A 13,750-nucleotide genomic window follows, 5' to 3' on the forward strand; every position below is an offset into this window, starting at 1 on the left:
GGCTTTTAGTTGGAGCTTAAAGTCGCTTTGGTGTATATTATTTCCTGGATAATTGTAGGACCAGAATTTTGGTGGTAATGCATTTTATAAATATTGTAATATCTTGGAAGGTTATTAAGATTATATAATATATTTGTAAATTACATTTTTTTCAAAGAACTTTAACACATGCCATTTATTTGACTGCTTTCAAAAATATAATAAATTATATTAGCCCTGGTTGTCTGATGAGAAACTGAGGCACAGAGTAGCAATGTGAACTATTTAAAATTACATAGTTGTTACTCTGGGAACAGATAAAATAACCTAAGACTTTCAATACAGCCTTTCTACAACTAAATAGAAAGACATGTTTGAAATATTTCTATCCACTGCATTAGTTGAAGATTTTCCAAATGCTGGCAGCAGCGTCAAAATATCTGATTAAATAGATCTACAATAATTATGTTATTTATGTTAATTTTAAAGTCTGTGTTTCTGCTTTGCTTGATGTCAAACAACTGGATGAAATATTAATCAACATTGACTTTGGTCAACATAAGTAGCCAAATATTGGGACAATTTATATAGTTTATTGAGTATAGTTGTTTTTTTTTTAATCTTTTGGTGAACATTGTTTAAATGACCTTAAAATACTGATAATTTGATTTATTTTTCACACAAATATCTCTAATAAACTCTTATCTGTAGTAATAAATGATCAGACAATTGATAAAATGGTGTCCATCTAAATCAGTGAAGATAATATTCAGTAAAATGTTTATAAATCTATGCAGACTAAGTTGTAAAAAAAAACAAACTTTGTGCAGCTTATAGTACTGGATTTGATTCAATAAAGGGATTTATAAAGAAGTTTAAAATAATATGTTTAATTAAAATCTGCTGGCTATTAAATATTTAAGGCATGTTTTTCTATGTAGTGGGAAACCTAAAATAGCCCAATTATTTTTCTCAGTATATCATGTCAAAGAAGTAGTAACAATTTACATAATGAGAAATTCAGATTTCCACACCTGTATTTTTTTTGTATTCCAGATTGTAACTGAATTATTATCATTTAACACTGCTAATTATGTAATGACAGAATTCAATTTAATTAAACAAATATGTGTTGACCACCTTTTATTTTACAAAGCACTATGTGAGAGGTAAGGAAGGAAAAGATGAGTAAGACCTGAAGAAATTCATATCACAATGAATAAACAAATACAGGGTGTCCCAAAAACATGTACACATACTTTAACCGCTGATAGCTCAAATTCATATTTTTTTTTTCCTTTTCAGCCAGACTAAGTTTTAAACAAAGAAAATTCATCCTAAAATGCTACTGGAAGTTTGAAAATGCAGTAGAAGTACAAACACTGCCTTTTTAATTATTCAAAGTGTGCATCCATTTTTGGGGGACTCAGGGTGTGCAATATACATACCTCCCACAAAACGTATACACACTTTTACAGCTGATAACTCAATCTTCACTCCTTTTCATGTTTAACTGATTTGATATAATACGTGACGGGAGACTAAGCTTTGAACAAAGAAAATTTACCCACTAGATTTTTGTATGGGGTTACATAAAAAAATAAAGTTTACAGTACAAAACAGGCAATAGTTGATTAATTGAGGGCACACAAATACTGAACAAAATAATTCTTGATGTTTGTGATTCCATTGTTTTGAATTATCAGCAGTGCTTGGACCAGAACCATCATCAGTTTGAAAAAAAGCATTGACAGCCCAGCCAGTGTGGCTCAGAGATTGAGTATCGACCTGTGAACCAGGAGGTCATGGTTCAATTTCCTGATTCTGGTAGGGGCACATGCCTGGGTTGTGGGCTTGATCCCCAGTGGGGAGTGTGCAGAAAGCAGCTGATTAATGATTCTCTCTCATCATTGATGTTTCTATGTCTCTCTCCCTCTCCCTTCCTCTCTGAAAAACAATTATATATCTATATATCTATAGGGCTTTCTCTATATATAAAAAGATGTTGACAAAAAATTATTCATTTCTGTAGATTCTTTTACAATTTGACAGTTAACCATATGTTAATAAACACTGACTTTATAATAATGCAAAGTGTGTATACATTTTTTGGGACACCCAATTTAAGGAAATAATGAACCATTTAGAATGAGTGCAACATGAAAAATAATTACAGGCTATAGAAGAGGAAATAATTTTTAGGTGTGAATAATTCTCATTGTTTTATTTCAAACATTTAGTTGTATTTCACAGAAATATGTAACATTTAGAAAGTATAGAAACCTACTCAGTTTAAATTTCATAATTGGAATATAAATTGGAATAGAATTTAACTTTAAGAAAAGCTGTTTGAGCAATTTATTAATATCAGTAAGTTGCAGGAAGAATGTTTAACATATTTATGTAAAAGTAGTTCATGTTTTCTAAAATGGTTTTAGCATATTACTTTTATAGTTATAATGTGTTAATTTTAAGTTAATTATATATATTTTAAAGCAGGTTCAACAATTTTTGTTCTAGGAAATAATGTATTTGTGAAAATTGGTATATGTGAACTTTCAAATACAGACATGTTCTTATAAAATACTCTTAAATTTCAAATTTTAATATAACCTTTAGTTTGATTGCTTTGATTGAATTAGAAAGTTTATTATTAAAATACTAGAGGCCCGATGCATGAAATTCATGCAAGAGTAGGCCTTCCTTTCCCAGCTGCCAGCACCAGCTTTCTTCTGGCACCGGGGACCCCGTCTTCCCTTGCAGCCCCTGCTTCGTCTGGAAGGTCATCTGGAAGGATGTCCAGTGTAATTAGCATATTATGCTTTTACTAGAGGCCCAGTGCACGAATTCGTGCATGGGTGGGGTCCCTCTGGGTGGCCTGCAGGGATCGGGCTGAAACCTGCAGTCCAATGCCGCTTGCAGTGCCTACCTGCCACTCCCACTCATCCCGGCCCCACTGTGCCTGCCGCAGGCTTGCACCTAATCAGTCCTGATTGGGAGAGGCTCGCGCTGCTGCAGCAGCACTTGCCAGCCATGAGCCCTGTGTCTGGTGCCCTCCCAAGGGGAGTGGCCTGCAGGATCAGGCTAAAACTGGGTCTCCGACATCCCCCAAGGGGTCCCGGATTGCGATAAGGCACAGGCCAGGCTGAGGAACCCCACCGGTGCATGATCAAGGGAGGGACCATGGGAGAGCTCCAGGACATGTCTGGCCCATCTCGCTCAGTCCCAATCAGCTGACCCCAGCAGCAAGCTAACCTACTGGTCAGAGCATCTGCCCCTGGTGGTCAGTGCACATCATAGTGACTGGTTGACCAGTTGACTGTCTTCCCCCTGGTGGTTGGTGCACGTCATAGCGAGTGGTTGAGCAGCTTTAACATTATCATTAGCATACTATGCTTTGGTTGTTCGGTTGTTCTGCCATTCAGTCTATTTGCATATTACCATTTTATTACATAGGATTATTATAGATTTTGTTTAATGTGATTTATATTCAGGAAAAATCTAACAAAGAATACACTAGTAGCTATTATTTTCTATTTTATTTTATGAAATTTTATCTCAAAGTTTAGAAAAGGAATTTTAAAAATGTATGAAATATTAAAAATATTTAATATTGGGTAGTTAAATTTTATAATTTTAACTATACTGCATATGAGTAACTACATGTATCTTATTTTTAAAATAAGTAATTCACAAATGGCACTAATAGTAGTAGGCAGTATGATTTTATCTAGATTTTGAAAACATTGAATTTTAAGGGATTTAATTTTGAATATTTCATACTTTAAGGATAGCACATTGAAGATGTTTATCTTTTGGACATTCCCATTTTATGCACTAGTCCACTAAGAAGAAAAATTGACCAATCATTTATTTTGATCTGAATTAAAAATGTTTGTGTTAAATTTATTGATGTTAAATTTCTTGTGTTAAATTTATTGATGTTAAATGAGTTAAAATATAGGAAAGAACAAAAATCAGAGAGTCTACTAAATGCCAAGCACTTTTTAGATATCACCATTTTAAGTAAATCTAATAAAATATTATCAGTTTTATTTTACCATTGAGGAGAGTAGGCTAAGAGTTGTGATCAGTTTATTTAACTAGTGGTAGGTATTAGCTGGGATTCCAGACCCATACCCCCAAGCCTCATATGACTCAGATTAGTTATTAATCTGCCTCCAACATGCATGGAAACATAACACTTTTCTATACAGACCAGTCTCTCTAGGTCAGGTTTGAATAGATACTTAGCTCACCTTTTCATTGTCATTGGCATATTTGAGAGAAGTGCTAATTATGCATTCTGGTTTGCCACTCATTTCTTAGCAAGGTTACTTCATATAACTTATAAAAGTTTCTACCAGGAGGTTTTACATTAGCGTGTGTAGTGGGTTTTAAGCTACAACACCTAATTAACAGATTTTCCAGCCAACAAGTCATGAGAAATAAATAAAACGACAAGCTGGATTGCAAAGCTCTTCACCAGTGGACCAAAAGATAAGGTGAAGTCCCTGTTCTGCACATGGAGGAGACCTATTAGTCTAGCGAGAATTCTGCTTAGCGATGAGGTCAGGGGAGTATTTCTCTCTTTCTGCGTAGAACTATGGGTGAACTGCAGCTGCTCAAATTACTTGAGGTTACATTTCTATTGAGCCGCTGTGCATACGTGTACAGTTTAAGATAACTGCTTTGACCTGGCTCTGCACAGGTCGACTTGCTTCTAATCGCACACATTTTTATTATGTCGTGTAGGTAAATGAAAGAGTGAATTGTGTTATAGAAGATATTACGGTGGAATTAAGAACATATGCCTTGAATGTGCAGTGCACTAATATTCCATGTTAATTATTCTGTCACTATTCTTTTAACCTCTACTAAGTTCACAATATTATACTTGTTTTGTACATTATTGGGTTCCCAGCTTCTCTTAGAACCTACTGGGTTAGAACATTTATTATTAACTTTTAGTTATTCCATTTTATTTAAAATAAGTTTGTTATCTGCCACTTCTCAAGTGTGAAACATTTTGCAAATGAATTCCTCCTCAAATGTTCTACCTTTTAAAATACTATATAATAGTGATCTCACATTATCTTTTAAAATGCTGCTTGTACAGTGCCCTATATGAATACACCTGGCATTTTTCTTTGCTGTCTTTTAGTCCCTTTACGTTTTGGTAGTCATTGAAAACAAATTATGACTATAAAACGGAAACACATTAGGACTATGAAGCTCATGCACTGTGCAGTTACTTGAAGCAAAAAGACAAGTTCTGCCTTTGAGCTTTCCCAGTTGGCTTTCTGGACACTGAATTCATCAGCTAACCTTTTAAAAATATTATGTGGTTTATTTCTAATGAACTTGAATTTATTCAGCAACAACGTTTATTTTCCTAAAGCCATCCCCAAATGAACAGACATTTAAAATAGGACAAATGGAAGCAATTATTCCTTTCTAATACTTTAAGATTTAGAAATAAAAATGTAACTTTTTAAAGTAAACACAAGTTACTAAAGCATCTACCAAATAAATGACTTTGTGTTCATTTAGCAGATGTTTTCTATTGTACACCTTTAAAATTATTTAGTAAAGATTGAATTAGCATGTATACAACATGAAATTTTTATTCCATTATAACCACGCACTAACAAAATGGTTTTTTCTAAAGGAGAAAATTTGTCTTCTGTGTTTTAAGCAGAACAAATTTGAATTTTGCCTCTGATAATAAAACTTTGTACAGTAATGAATCATTCATCATTGTCTTAATTTTCTGACATGTGCAGCTAAGGCCAAGATAAATAGTACCTTCTGCTTTTTTTTATTATGCTTTTGTGTTCACTTGAGAATGAAACCATTTTTAAACATTCTGAGTATGCACACCATAGAGTTCCATTAAAAGAGAAAAAAATACCCCACTTTCTTTTCTGACATAGACTTTTTTTAAAAAATATATTTCATTGATTTTTTACAGAGAAGAAGGGAGACGGGTAGAGAGCCAGAAACATCAGTGAGAGAGATTAATCAGCTGCCTCCTGCACGCCCCCCAGTGGGGATATGCCCGCAACCAAGGTACATGCCCTTGACGGGAATTGAACCTGGGATCCCCCAGTCCGCAGGCCGACGCTCTATCCACTGAGCCAACCCAATTCGGCTCTGACATAGACTTTTATAAAATTATACACATGCTGAAGCTAGATAAAAGAAGTGTGTGTTTTTGCTATATTGTAGAAAGATAAATAAATACCAATTCAGTATCCTTTCTAATAATATATCTTTAGAATAAATGAAATGATCTGCACTTTGGTAAAAGTGATTTCACTTGAAATGCATTTCAGATTGCTTTTTAATAGGTTTTTGGCACTCGATAGACTGTCGGGATCCCTGAATTTCAAGAATGCTTTTCAATAACAACAAGCCTATAAAATATACATAATCAGGGCTCATAACTAGTACTCAAAATATATTTTTTTAATTTCTCCATGTTTTTTTTTCTAAGGATTGTTTGGAGCATAAGAACTTGACTCTGCGTAGACACCTATTTGAGCCCTACCCGTAGCACTTTATACAGTGGTAGGAAATCCCCTGCCATGAGCATGAGATAAATAATGGAAGGCCTTCCAAGCAAGAATCCAGAATACTCCCATGAGTATTAGAGCCAGTTTCTACATGTACATGTACATGTATATACACATATACACAGATCCTGAAGCCAAATAGATGTATACCTATCTGGAGATGTATATGTTTATATCTCTATACATATATACCTCATATCCTATCTAATAATAGACAAACATTGTAATTGACCATACCTTTGCTACGCCTCCCATTGGCTAATCAGTGCTATATGCAAATTAACCACCAACAAAGATGGCGGTTAATTTGCATACATAGGCTCCAAGCCAAGAGCAAAGTCGGATGGCTCCCGGCAGTGAAGCCTAAGGGAAGCCCTGTGTGTTTATGTCTCCCGTCAGGCCCCAGCAGCCCCAAGCTCCGCCACCTCGGTGCTGGGGCTGCTGGGGGATGAATTGGAGACATGCAGGGGAGCCTGGCACCCAGCAGCCCCAAGCCACTCCAGCGGGCCTATCGCGCACCCGGCTGGGAGCCGCCGGGCCGAGAAGCGAGGCACAACCCACCCACTCCTGCAGGCCGATTGTGGCAGTGTGGACTGGATTGGGCCAGGCCAGGCCGCGGGGGGCAAGGAGGAAGGCATGACCTGCCCACTCCAGCAGGGGGATTCAGCCTCGCCTCTCTGCCGCCACTGCCTTCGCAGCTGCAGTGTTCAGACCCAGGCCCCCAGCCTGCGCTGGGCTCTGCTCAAGGAGGGGCTGGGGGCCTGGGGTTTACTAAACTTTACTGGAGCTGCTCCCCACACCCCAGCCCCTGCCCCAGAACCACACTGCCCGCAGCAAGGCACCCTGGCAGCGTCCTGACAGGTGGGCGGTGGGAGAGCCGAGTAGAGGGGGGGCTGCTGGGAGCCACGGAAGGGCGGGGCCACGGGGGTCTGAGGAGAGAGCCCTGAAGGTAGAGGAACCTTTGGCAAAGCAGCCGCCAGGAGCCGTGGCCATGGGTTCTGCAGGCCTGCTGACAGGCCTCTGCCTGATGGGCAGATCCTGGGCAAGAGCCACGGTTTCAGCGAAGCAGCTGGCCAGGAGGTGGGCGGCCCAAGGGGCGCAGAGCGGCACAAGGTGGGGAGCACTGGAGGTGGCTCAGGCCTGGGCAGGGTGCTGGCGGGCGGGGATCTGCCTCGCCCGCAGAGAACAAGGTTCTGTAGTGGCCCCAATAGGCAGGAAACAAGAGGCGATGACTGCAGGCATGGAAGGATGCCCAGGCAGAGGGGCGCAGACTCGCAGCCCTGAGGCGGGGGCGGAGGGGTGGCGCCACCTCAGTGGAGGAGCGCCACACTGCTGGGTACCCCACTGCGGCGGTTTGGTGAAGCTACTGGCACTGACTGAGACTTGCAGCAGCCTGCACACTTGAGAGGCCAGGACTCCTGCTCCTGCCTTGGCCCAAAAACAAGCCTGCGCCCACCCAGCCCCCAGTTCTCGCCCGCCCTGCCTCCAGTTCTCACCCTGCCCCATAGGGGTGCACACTTGCATGGTGAGTGCAAGCCTACCACCTGCTTCCCAGAAGGGGGGGCAGTAAAGAAAGGGGGTGGGGCAGAGGAGAGGAAAGAATGTGGAGCATCCATGATGAAAAGGTGCTTGAGAATGAGGCTTGGAAGCCTCACAGGGAAGTTTGTTCTGTTTGCCCTGCGCCTGTCCCTTAGGAAAGACAGAGAGCCGGCTGTGAGGGCTCCCTGCGAGAGGAATCCAGTTCCATAGCCAACTGGAATTGGCCTCAGTTTCCTGGTCTGTAAAATGGATTAAGCGTGTCCCAGTGCCTTCACTGAGCTTTGAGGGCCAATTGAGATACTTTATAAAGAAAATGAGGGAAGACATGAGAAAGAAAAGGAAGGGCGGGCAACACAAAAGAAAGATTGGAAGGAACCTGTAAACCTATTGTCACTTAAATAGGGAATAGAGTCAATAATGTTGTAATGACGGTATGAAGCCAGGTGGGTACTGGAAATATCAGGGAACACTTTGTAAAGTATATGATTGCCTAACCACTATTCTGTAACTAATAGAAAACCTGAAACTAATACAAAATAATATTGAATGTAAATAAATGAAAATAGGAGTGAAATTTTTCTAAATTTCAAAGTTTAAATAAAGGCTGTAAAGGAATGAAGGGGGAGAATAAAAATAGTGTTTTTCATTTTACCACTTTATTGTCTTTTCAGTACATGAAAAAGACAATTGTCTTTATATGGTGCTTTTATGCTTTTCTAAGTCATTATCTCATTTGATGTTCAGGGCAACTTAAAGACAAGATAATTATTCCCTCCACTATTCAAAGAAAGGAAATCTTGGTGCCTGGCCCCAATGATTCAATCGTCAAGCCCTTATTGTAAAGCAGGGTTAGTGAAATTTTCTGTGAAGGGTCATATCTATACTAATAAAAGCCTTGGGGGTGATCTGGCCAGCAGGGGAGGGCAGTTGAGGATGATCAGGCCGGCAGGGGAGTAGTTAGGCATCAATCAGGCCAGCAGGGGAGCTGTTAGGGGGCAATCAGGCTGGCAGGCTGAAGCAGTTAAGGGCAATCAGGCAGGCATGCAGGCGAGCGGTTAGGAGACAGCGGTCCAGGATTGTGAGAGGGATGTCCAACTGCCGGTTTAGGCCCGATCCCAGCAGTCGGACATCCTGGGATCAGGCCTGCCGGACATCTGGGTTCAGGCCTGTCAGAAATACTGGGATCAGGCCTGTTAGACATCCTGGGATCGGGCCTAAACCAGCAGTCGACATCCCCAAAGGGTCCGAGATTGGAGAGGGTGCAGGCTGGGCTGAGGGACACCCCCCTCCCATGCACAAATTTCATGTACCGGGCCACTAGTCTATATGTATATGTATTATTTATCTCATTGTCCAAATGATAATTGTGCTGCAGAACAATCACATAAGTCAGAAAATGGCCATTGCAACTTATAAATTGGAGCGGTAGAGCATGGGTCCCATCTTTACCTGGAGAGCATGTCAACTGGATCATTCAATTATACAGACATGGTTGCAGGAATTCTCTTGAAGAATCACGAAGGAGCTTCTTAAGAAGCCATTCTGCCTGGCCCCCAACACTAGAGATTGTCTTAGTAGGTGCTGGGTGGGATGTGGTCATATGCATTTTGAACAAGGATTTGGTGATCCAGGGGAAATGATCTGTCTAGGACACACTTTCAGGAACATTGGCTCTAGGCAGCTGTTCTCTGCCTGAGTTTACATTAGAATCCCCGGGGTAGCTTTGAAAGCATACTGATGTCTAGGCCACACTGCAATCTAATTAAAGACGAAATTCTGGCATGGGGCATCAGTATTTTTGAAAATCCCTAAATGATTCAAATATGCAGTGAAGGTTAAGACCCCTGGACAAGATGTGCCAAAATGAGCATTAAATAATTAAGTGCCAAAAGTGCCTATTTTTCAGAAATCTAAGTTCTTATTACTTTTTCTATTCTTCACCAAATACAGAAGTGAAAATGTGTCCTCTATTAGCTAAATAGTAAAAGTGAACAAGAAGATTCAACAGCAGTCATTATGCTCTAACATGTCACTGCCACTGTGCAGACAGCTGAGTGGTTCTGAGCCATCCTCAGAGATGTCAAATTTCTCCTGTGTTCTGACACTGATGTTCTCCTGTCACCAACTTTATCTTACACCTTTCCTCTACAGTATAAATGAGTATGATTATATCCATATTTATTATTATCAACAATAACAATTTTTCAACTTTTGTTTTGAAGTACAAGAGGGCCTCACTTATATAAAGTAATTGCTCTTTTGCTCTGAGGAATGGAACAATTTTTTTCTGCTACTCATTTTGCAAGTGCCTGAAATTGGAGATCAGGCCTGAGGCATGGATTAAAATTGTTACGCCAGGGAGGGAAACACACTATAAGCTATTATTATAAAGTATTATCATCTGAAACATTTTTCTTTTTTTCTTGTTATTTTTTAGTTTCTTTTTCTCTCCTCCCTTCTCATTCTCTCTCGTTGTGACCTGCCAGCAGAATACTGGGCCTCTTTCAGCAATAGACACTATATTTTCATTTGGCATTGCAAAAAGAATAGCAAAAGTTTTGAGCAGTTTCTGTTTCAGTGTGCATAACAGAAAGTGACATGTGTTCTTGGGATTGTCAAACAAGGCCCAAAGGGCACCTGGGTACACTGAAATTGCTGGATGTATTCTTGAATCTTTGTGCACATTCATCATTTCTTTAGTTCTTGGCCTCCCTTGGGTCGTTAAAATTTGCTTCCCTTTCCTAAAATCTCTAGCTAATTAGAAATTTTAGAATACAAACGAATTCTTTTTCTCCTCACTAAAAAGGGGGCTTGAGACATTGTCACCTCTGGAATATTTTAGCAAGCTGGTAAAGGATAATCATTTAATTAAGAGAACTCTTGAGCCATATAAGATAAAAAACACCCTAATCTTCTCTATCCTACATTTGCTATTTTTTCACTCTTCATCTTTTACCCTCTATGTTATTGTCTTCATATGATTTAATATTGAACCTATTTTCCTGCAGAGAGGACATTTTGCTGTTAAGTAAGACCTTTCAAGGTAGTAGCTTTTTTTTTATTCAAGGTAGTAGCTTTTTAATACATGATCAGACTTTGTACAATGACTAACTTCACTGAGGCAATGGTGACAAATCCAGGTCTACCTCAGAGCTCCAACAACTGCCTGCTGGGTAAAAGTAAATGAGGAGACTTCTTAATGACCAAAGATGGATGGAGAAGTCCTAAAGGTAAACCTAATAGGAATAGCTGCAATGCAACTTTGCTAGGTAGACATACACCAAAATTTGGCATAAGAAAGGGATTGCAAAGTAAGCTGGCCTTATGTAAAATGGTGGTGGACTTCAGGAAACAGAGAATATGCAAAGGTGCAACAGGTGTCTAAAGCGCTGCAGACAGTGTAAGTACATCAGGGATATATAATACAAACAAGTTATTTTGGTAGTAGAAGCCCAATATTTTCCAGTGATGTTGGAGTGAAAATAATTGAGCTAAATGAATGGAATGTTTCATATAATAAAGACAATTTGATAAATAAATATTAATCTTAATCCTGTTCAAACTGCCTATGAAGAACAAGAACTGGCCAGCTTAGATATTTTTGAGAGAGAGAGAGTTGGGTGGAGAAGGAAGATGAAGAGAGTTGAAAATAGATGATAGAACATTACCAAATGTATTTCCCCCATGGGAAACAAATGAAATTATAACCCCACATTATACATTAAAATCATTTGTCAATCTTTTTGACTCACTTTTTAGTTTTGAAAATTCTCATCTTGTTGCATATGAGAAAATCCCTGGTGATTTAGAAGAGAGGTTTAGACTGAAATGTGATACTATTACTTTTAGCTCAATAGCAAGTGACATGAGTTTCCAGAACTGTCAAATAAAATTCAGAAGATATCTGGGTGCATAGAAACTAGGTGCTCTCTGGAGTGTAAAAAAAATACCAGAACCTAACTTTGAATAAATGTAACTGGAAAAAATCAAGTTGCTGTTTCTGGTTAGTGACATAACATAGAAATTCTAATGTTGGAGGTGATATATAAGCATCTGCTTGTTTTGTAATAAATTCATTTTAAAATAAGGGCCTCCAGAGAGTCCTCCAGCTCTGCAGTCAGTGCAGTGCTTCTCCACCAGGTCTGAGATCTGAGCCTCAGCCAACCTGGTCACAGCAGGTCCAAGGAGCAGCAGCTGTGTGAACAGCCCACTTCCCCATCCGAGGAGCAGCAACCACGTGAGCAGTCCGACCTGTCCGAGGAGCAGCAGCTGCTCGAGCAGTCTACCTACGTCTGAGGAGCGGCAGCCCTGCGCAGTCCGCCCCCATCCGAGGAGCAGCAGCTGTGCACAGCCCACACCCTGCACTAGTCCGAGGAGCAGCAGCTGCACAAGCATCTTGCCCTCGTCCAAGCAGCAGCAGCCTCACGAGCAGCCTGCCCAATCTGAGGAACAGCAGCTGTGTGAGCAGCCCGCCCCCCATCCGAGGAGCAGCAGTTCTGCGAGCAGCCCGTCCCCATTCGAGGAGCAGCAGCAGCCCACCCTGGTCCGAGGAGCAGCAGCCACACGAGCAGACTGCTCATGTCTGAGGAGCGGCAGCCCTGCACAGCACGCACCAGTCAGAGGAGCAGAGCCACACACAGCCTGCACCTGTCCGACGAGCAGCAGCCAGGTGAGTGGCCCATCCCCGTCTGAGGAGGAGCAGCCACGCGTGCAGCTCACTCCCGTCCAAAGAGCAGCAGCCACGCAAGCAGCCCACCCCAGTCTGAGGAGCAGCAGACTTTCAATCAACCTGTCCAAGTCCAAAGAGCAGTAGCCCCACAAGCAGCCCACCACATCAGAGGAACAACAGCAGCATGCAGCCAGCCCCCATTCAAGGAATAGCAGCCACGTGAGCAGTCCGCCCCAGTTCAAGGAGTAGCAGCTGAGTGTGTAGCCTGCCCCCATCCAAGGAACAGCAGCCTTGTGATCAGCATACCCTCTGTCTGAGGAACAGCAGCTGTGTGTGAAGCCTTCCCCCACCAGCCAGAGGAGCCACCACAGCTGTGAACAGCACCCACCAGAGGAGCTGCTGCCAACTGAGGAGCAGCTGCTACCACAACCACCCGAGGAGCAACCACAGCCCGAGGAGCCACTGCCACCCAAGGAGCAGCCCCTGAATCACTCAACATCTAGATATGTCAGTGAGATCATACATGGGTAGACAAAGAAACCGCAAAGGAAAGAAAAGGAGGACTTGCCAGAAAAGCAGCTAAGTGAAACAGAGGCATGCAACATGACAGAAAAAGAATTCAGATTAAGGGTTCTAGAATGCATAAACCGGATGGATGAAAAAATCAACAACTTATGTAAGAATCAAAAAGAGGGGGTTAAGAGATCAACTGAAGGGCTTGTATGCATGCATATGAGCATAACCAATGGACATAAGACACTGGGGGGGTAGGGGAAGCCAGGGTATTGTCAAGGGCGGGGGGGGGCGGGGAAAGGACACATACGTAATACCCTTTGTAATGCTTTAAGCAATAAAAAATAAATAAAGTCTACATCTAGAGAAAAAAAAGAGAAATGGATGAAAAAATCAATAACTTATGTAAGAACCAAGAAGAAATGAAGAGTGATATAGCTGCAATAAAAAACACCACTGGAAGTTTCAACAG

Source organism: Myotis lucifugus, unplaced genomic scaffold, assembly GCF_000147115.1.
Source record: "Myotis lucifugus unplaced genomic scaffold, Myoluc2.0 scaffold_688, whole genome shotgun sequence".
Lineage (NCBI taxonomy): Eukaryota > Metazoa > Chordata > Mammalia > Chiroptera > Vespertilionidae > Myotis > Myotis lucifugus.